Raw genomic sequence first — 7960 nt, 5'->3', positions numbered from 1 at the left:
GGAGGGAGAAGAGAGACGAGAGGAGAGAAGCCAAGAGAGGCCAAGAGAGCACAGGAGAGAAGGACCAAGAGAGCACATGTTCAGGAACAGGCCCTTTTGAAACTGCCTGAGGGCGGGCAGGGAATCCAGAGCAGCGAATCCCATTAGGATGGGGGTGGAGCCTGGCTCAGGTAGCTGGGCCATGCAGCCACCTGGCTAAAACTGCCAGTTTCCTAACAGCCCCCACTGGTAAATGAGTCCAGGTTCTTCTTAATGTTTTTCATGGCATAAAATCTATTACTCTCAACAGTGAGTTTTTCTTGGTTTATTTTGTGCTATTTGTGATAATATTTTACTTAATTTTTTTTCATGTGTTACTCCACAGTAATTTTTTAAAATAACATGAAAATGTTGTTAGGCTATAGATTGTGAATAAATTATACTTCTATAGGAAGTCTTAGTGGAGTACGAGGATTAAGTATCTAACTTCTCATGCATATGCACTTACTTAGTTTTTGATTTCCCAACACTTAGATTTACCTTATTTATTTACTCACCTAGTGTTAACTGACATTTCTGTTTGGAACCATATTCTTAGTTACTAATGACCCCTGGTTGGGTACTTATACTGTTGATCTATTTGTACTGATTACAAATGGTGAATTTGTAGTTTTGCTTGGAGTTATATGTTTTCTCTTAGGTATCTTAATGCTCTATTTAGGGGTACTGGTAGGAAGCCTTGTAATGTCTTCTTGGAGAACTGCCAGTTGTCTCACTGTGTAACCCTTCTAGTAGTCTGACCTAAATTCTGATTAGTCTGAAATGAATGCTGTTTTTCTACATTTCATTGGATTTGTATTATAATGGACTATTTTCTGCATATTTTTATTTTTAAGCAGTTGTGTATGTATTTGTCTTAAGTTGATAAGAATGGAATTTGGAAATATTTATGTAATTTAAATGAACAAAGCAAGGCAATTATCATATCCACTACATTATATACCTATTTTTCATGATAAGATTACTTAAAAGTCTAAACTCTCGTTTATTTTCCTATAGTAGGACACATTTTTATTAACTATTCTCACCATGTTGCACAACAGACCTCTTGAATGTATTCCGACTATGCAAACCAAATGTGATTGGCCAAGATGACTTCAAATCCCCTTCATGTGTCTGTATATTTAAATGATTTCCTATAGACAGCACAAAGTTTGGCCTTGGTTTTATTTTTCCATGTCAATCTCTATCTTTAGTGTATTTAGATTGAAGAATTAAAATTGTATGTGTGCGGGTATAAAAAGTTAAGCTTAAGCTTACAGGTTTAAACCTTCCTGGTGCAGCTGTGAAAATAAGACAGAGTAAAGTAGCACCTTGACAGTAGGGACTCCATTTTGGAGCACTTGAGACTGCATTCTGGGAAAGCACTCCCCCACCGTGAGACTCTGGTCTGAAACTATGATCTCAAATAGTTGGACAATAGCAGTGCACTACACCACCCTTGGCAGAGCACAAAAACCCCCTAGCATGATTGCTCAAGCTTAAAAGTAGAAAGGTTGCACCTGGGTTACCTGGGCTAATAATGAAGATGTGATTTGTCTATGTCTTAAAAGCATAATTGCTGATTGTAAGATTTTAGCAACTGCTTAGCAACCATGTATTCTCTCCCTCCTCCTGATTTTGTGGTTTTTGCCTTTATAAACCCTATGCTGTAGTTCCTCACTGCTCCTCTGTCCTTGTCAGAGGGCCCCAACATGTTGGATCAATAAATTTAACCCTTCGCTGGTTGCATGAGAGAAAAAGTCTCTTGGAGTCGTTCCTCGGGCAGTGGGTTTTTTTTTTTTTAGACCCTAACATTTGGAGGTCCCACCAAGACCTGACTGCTGCCTGTGGACGCCTCCAGTGGATATCTCTTGGGGTGAGTACGGCGCCTATTGTTTTGATTAAACATGTACACTTTGATTTGTTGTTTGGTAAGGTTTGTTATTTGTTTGTAATCGGCAGCGTGGTTGTCGGGCTCGAGCGAGAGCTCCACCTGACTGTGGTGGGCAGACGTGCTCCAGAGCCACAGACCACATCCCGGGGGACACCCCAGGAGAAAGGGAAAACTGGGCACGCCCAGTGTTTCCTGTTTGGTGGGTTGCCTGCAGTAGGGAAATAGACTGCAGAGACTCACATTTTGTTTGTACTGCCGAAACTTTGGTATTTGATCGAGCTCATTAGTCTTCTATATTTGTATGGGACGCCGTGATGGCTCCTGTTTGGTAGACACTTTGTGTGGTCCTTGTGTGCTGCTTCTCTACGCTGTTTGTTTGTGTACATTGTGTTGTTTGCTAACATGGGCCAGACCGTGTCTACACCTTTGTCTCTAACTTTGAATCATTGGTCGGAGGTAAGCCACTAGGTACATAACCTTTCTTTGTCAGTCAAAAAGGTAAAGTGGCAGTCTTCCTGTGTCTCTAAATGACCTGCTCTCGGAGTGGATTGGCCCCCGGAGGGCTCATTCCATTTACCACTCATTAGCTGAGTGAAAGAGGCCGTTCTCCAGCCTGGCCGTCATGGGCACCCAGACGGGGATTTTAAGAAGACATCGAAGGTCAGTACTCCTTCCCTCAAGCGGGACCGGATCTGTGGAAGTGACCGTTGAGTGTCCGGCACCCCACAGCTCTCTGAGAACGTGGAGTCCCCCCGGCCACGGTTTAGCTAAGGCCAAAACTCCAGAGGGATTGTAAGGAATGGGAGGGAAATTAGGAAGGGCAGTGGCTGAGAGCCTGGAGACCCCCTGAGCTCGCTTTGGCTTCCCGGCTGCCAGACTGCGACCCGAGGACCAGGTCTCTCTCTTGGAGGGACACCTGGTCACGCTGCCTACTGCTACGCGAGCAGGGCTTAGCTTCGGTTGAGGCTAATATTGGCCCTCCAGGTAAACTCAGACAACTAGGTAGTGGGTAACCTTGAGTGATAGGAGATTTTAAACCCCACTCAGCCCCCAGACATGAGGAGCTTCATTGCTTTCTGCCTTCCTCCTCCTCCTGGGGGGCTCCCTCCCCCACTCTTTTGCTCTCCTCATCTCCATTCCTATACCACTGGCCAGGAGAAAGGGAGAGGGAAATTCCACAAGTCTCTCCACCTAGGGAAAAGCTGTTACCTGTTACCTGTTAATCCTTTCCAACCTGGTAGAAAGTTTTCCATCTTTGCAGCTTATGGTAGCTCTGGTGTGTCTTAAAGTTTTTTTGTGAACTATTACTGTTGCTAAGCTTTGATTGCCTGAGGACTAAATCTGGAAAAGAGCTAAAGTTAACTATCTGTTGTAATTGACTGAGTGTCTCCAGTAGTCCTAATTGATCTGGCTTTGGTTAAATTATAGGAGGTTCCCAACACTCTTAGTAAAATGGCACACCTACCCAACCCCACGGTTAGTCCTGCCAGGCCCTGGTGTGTGCAGTCTTCCCTGTAAATGGGGGAACACAGCCTTTCTCTGCACTCTATTCTAGTCCATGTGGCCTGCGGCACCCAGGCAGGCATAGCCAAATATCTCTAGGCAGAGCCCCCATGCCAGGGCTGCTTTTTCTCTCCTCTCCTGGAGGAATTTCCAATTCAATACCACTGCTGGCCTTACCTAAGGGAGCCAGAACCTTAAGCCATTAACCCTTTCCAAACTGATTAGTTTTTCTCTTTGTACCTAATAAAAACCTAAACAATGGGTTATTCATCTGAGAGCATTCACCTGTCTTGAAGGTTTCGCATTTTTCTATTGCCATTAGAGTCTTAATTGGGAAAACTACAATGCAAAGTTGTTTACATTGTTTATCTGTTTTTAATGTCTGAGTGATTACCCAACTGATCAGAAATGTACTAATTTTGGCTAAATGGTTTGACTCTCTGACAGCTTAAATTCTAAACCGAGTCTTCCAACTTTGGGCTTCCAGCTGGATCCCTGGAACTCTCAAAAAATGAGACTCTAAATTTGTTAAAGTAACAGCTGCTTGGGTCAATTCAGATTATATAAAATATATTAAAATGTTATAAATGGTGTCAGACCTATGCTGTATTTATGTTTTTGCTTTCCAGCTAAAGTGGTCTTATAAAAATAAGAGTAAATTCTGTGTATACAAGCCTTTATGTTGTTAACTAAAGTAAGCCAATGCAGATTGCTTCAGAAAATTGAGGTAATGCAAACACCCTTTGCTCAGTGGCTTGCTTGCTCAGTTTTACATGTCTTTGATATGCTTAAAACTTGTTTCTCTTAATGAGGAAGATCTTTTCAAAGTTGTAAACATGCACTAGTGTTTGCTGTCCAGGAGGTGTTATCCTCATGCTACTTAAAAACATGAAAATGTAATTTTAACTTTTATTTCAGATAATGGTGTGGTATTCATTAATAACTCAGTGTCTTAAGTCATCTTGGCATCAGTGCTAAGTAGAACTTGAAAAAATATATTATATATACTTTTAACATCTCAAATTTGATAAAAAAAAACTGTTTTAGTTTGTTAACATGTATTCTCATAGGTTGTCCATACATGACAATTCTAGGCTATGTAAAAGTAACTACGGGTATAAAGTTTCAAAAGGTGTTAACAAGTCATAAAAAGTTTTAAAATGTTTACAATTTTAAAATATTGTTTACAGAGTTAAGTGCTAATGCCAAAATTACACTAACCTAAAGTTAAAGTCTGATCTTCTGTTATAACAATGTTTTTTTAAATATGTACTAATGTTAGTAAATATCTAAAAATGGTCTAAATCATAAATCTTGGAATCTGTTTTTGCAAAAACTGTAATGTCTATTTTAACAGTTTCTGCTTATTCGGTTACTCTGCCATTTCTAGAGTTAGGTCCTGTAAGCTCTTTTTTTAACTCTGTTAAATAATCCTAAATTATGTAAACTCTTATATACAAGGTTTTTTTTTTTTATTTCTGGTTTATTCGACAACAAGAGACATAAAATTCATGTTAATCCATTGTGTACTCTACTGTCTCTGTTAAGTTATGTTTATGCAACAGATGCTAGAAAACTGGGTTCCAAAAACCCAAGAAAGCTCTAGTGTCCACAGGCTATACGGTAAATACCTGGAAGCCAAAGAATGGCAGAGACCTCTGCCACAATTTCTCCTCTAAGTCAGGCTACACAGTAAACACTGGTTAAACTGCCAGTTAAATCTAAAAGCCCAAAAAGTCAGGCTAGAGACCCAACTCGCTGCCTCACTTCTCCTCTTTTCTCTTCCAGAAGGGAAGTTACTACTGTTCTACAGGACTCTCCACTGTAATGTACGGTTTGATCCCCAGACCTTATGTAAGGGATGACTGACCTTTTCTGTAATAATGCCTGGCCACAGTATAGGGTCCCAAACAACATAAAAAAAAAGGTTAAACTATAAAATAATATGACAACTAGATCAATTTTTCAGTGTAAAAAGTTACACTGATGACCTCAAAGTATGCAAGCAGGTCACCACAGTTGATCTTACCTAAAAGGCCATAGTTCTCCTCATGGACACAGTCTTAACTCACAGGAAAATACTAAGTGTCAGAATTTGCCCATGACCATAGTTTTTCTAGCTCACCCTGATATTAAAAAAATCTCCAAAAATCAGGATTGGGTTGAGCACCCGCTTGACTGACATCATAGAGGCTGCCTCCTTGGTCTACTTTATTAAAAACCAGAAAAACGAGGAGCAAGCTAGCAGCAGAGGATAGGCAACAGACCAATCAATGGCTGCTTTACACGGTGATTGCCATCAAGGAGACCCAGCAAGGCCAGTGCACCCCAAATGGCACCTGTTGCTGATATAAGGAGCCAGGGCACTGGGCAAGCAGCTGTCGTGACAGCAAATGCCTTCTGTCAGCCCTGCCAAGAGCACGGCCACTGGACACGAAACTGCCCTGGGTGTCGAAGGACTCCTTGTTCAGAACTACAGACCCTGTGGCCCTGAGCTAAAAAGCCTTTGGCTCTGCCCAGCCTCTGCCCAGCTTCCAGCTCCAGCCACTGCTATTGAGGGGATGGCCTAGGGTCAGTGAAACACAAGTTGCCTATTTCTATCTGCCTCCTATTTAGCTCTCCTCCTAGTCCAGCCATGTAATGCAAGTCAACAGGGTGCCTCCCTTAAAGGAGATTTGCATCTCTTTCAATTCTCTTCCAGCACCCCATGGATAGGTCTGGGCCTCACACACCCAGCCAGGCCTTAAAAGTCTATCCAATAACATTAAGCTTAGAAAGCCCTCCCTGCCAGTTCCTAAAAACAGGGATTTCAGTAACAGCTAACTCAAATAGCCCTACACCAATTTGGACAGGTCCTCACTGAGGACTTAAAGGGCCTATCTCTTGAGGGGGGGTGCACAATAATCCATAATATAAATGGTTAAATGTAAATAATTCATTAGTCTGTCCTTTTCCCAGCCTGAGACTCTAGTCTTTTACATTGGCTTAACTTCCTAGCAAAACTGGCTACTAAATATAAAAAAAAAAATTGTCTCTGGGTCAATCAAACTGGACAGGCACAAACCCAAATTTGTACTTTTCCTGGAAAAAGCCAAACAGCTCCAGGACCAGGCCAAGCAGGGCTGGGATTTCTGGCCTGACATCTGATCATGAAAATCCTGGCTATTTCCTCTCCTTGGCCCACTAAATTCTGCAATCTTGATGCTTCTCTTTGCACCATGTGTTTTTAATGCCCTTGTTCATTTTGTCTCTAACAGACTAAAAGCTGTTGAACTCCAAATGGTCATCAGGCAAGACTTCCAGCCCATTCCTCTGGACGACTTGAGCAGCCCTCTGGACCGAGCAACACAGTCTTTCCAAGGCCACTGTTGCACACCATAAGACAGGTAGCAAGAGGAAATACCCAAATCCCCGTCAACGCCCACATGCCAGCTTCAAAGAAGTTACAGAAGACGGAACTCCATCCATAATCCCAAAGAAAAATTTTGGGTATTACCTCTTGAGGGAAAAATATTAGGCAGAATGTCAGTTATGAGCTTATGTGTGTGTGACATAAAGGCCTAATGTGTCCAGCATATGCATCTACATCTCAGTCATCCTGACAATGTTTCATGGGCAGCCTGGCCTTTGCATCCTGCCCTGCCCCCTTCTACCTGATAACCTGCCAGGTAGAGATCCCCGCCCCTTCTGCCTGACAAATCTTCCACAATCTCCCAGATGTAGCCCAGTATCTGCATTTCAGTATTACAGAACAGGCGGGGGTTAAATCTCATTTTCATGGGGGTGGGTTATACACGGCCCTAAAAAAAAAAAAATGTTGTTTTTATGCTGACTAAACTGGAGTGGTTAGAAACTCCATGGCCAAACTCAAAAAATGACTGAAAAAATGGCAACGGGAAAGGGAAACTCAACAGGGATGGTTTGAGTCATGGTTCGGCCGGTCCCCGTGGCTTACTACTCCACTGTCAGCCCTAACAGGACCCTTAATTGTTCTACTCCTAATTGTAACCATAGAACCTTGTGTGTTAAATAGACTCATCACCCTCGTGCGGGAACAAGTTAAAAATGTTAAACTCATGGTTGTAAGACAACAATATGTCACATTAACAGAGACAAAAACGAATAATCTCTAAGATTAGAGATCCTCACAACAAGGAGTGGGGAATGAAGAGTCAAAATTGTATGTGTGCGGGTGTAAAAAGTTAAGCTTAAGCTTACAGGTTTAAACCTTCCTGGTGCAGCTGTGAAAATAAGACAGAGTAAAGTAGCACCTTGACAGTAGGGACTCCATTTTGGAGCACTTGAGACTGCATTCTGGGAAAGCACTCCCCCACCGTGAGACTCTGGTCTGAAACTATGATCTCAAATAGTTGGACAATAGCAGTGCACTACACCACCCTTGGCAGAGCACAAAAACCCCCTAGCATGATTGCTCAAGCTTAAAAGTAGAAAGGTTGCACCTGGGTTACCTGGGCTAATAATGAAGATGTGATTTGTCTATGTCTTAAAATCATAATTGCTGATTGTAAGATTTTAGCAACC

At 42.1% G+C, this 7960-nt stretch overlaps 1 long non-coding RNA gene across 1 annotated transcript; it reads left to right on the top strand.

Annotated features, from left to right (window-relative positions):
- Positions 1-2413: 2413 nt before the first annotated feature.
- Positions 2414-7345, top strand: LOC149119472 (uncharacterized). The gene is made up of 3 exons (XR_016228602.1): positions 2414-2575; positions 5207-5247; positions 6676-7345. It is a non-coding gene; the product is annotated as an uncharacterized LOC149119472 (long non-coding RNA).
- The last annotated feature ends 615 nt before the right edge of the window (positions 7346-7960 follow it).

Source organism: Oryctolagus cuniculus, chromosome Y (assembly GCF_051225735.1).
Source record: "Oryctolagus cuniculus isolate XC-2025 breed Fujian yellow rabbit chromosome Y, ASM5122573v1, whole genome shotgun sequence".
NCBI classification, from domain to species: Eukaryota; Metazoa; Chordata; class Mammalia; order Lagomorpha; family Leporidae; genus Oryctolagus; species Oryctolagus cuniculus.
Note: the sequence above shows the minus strand (reverse complement) of the source record. Positions and strands in the feature narration are given on the sequence as shown.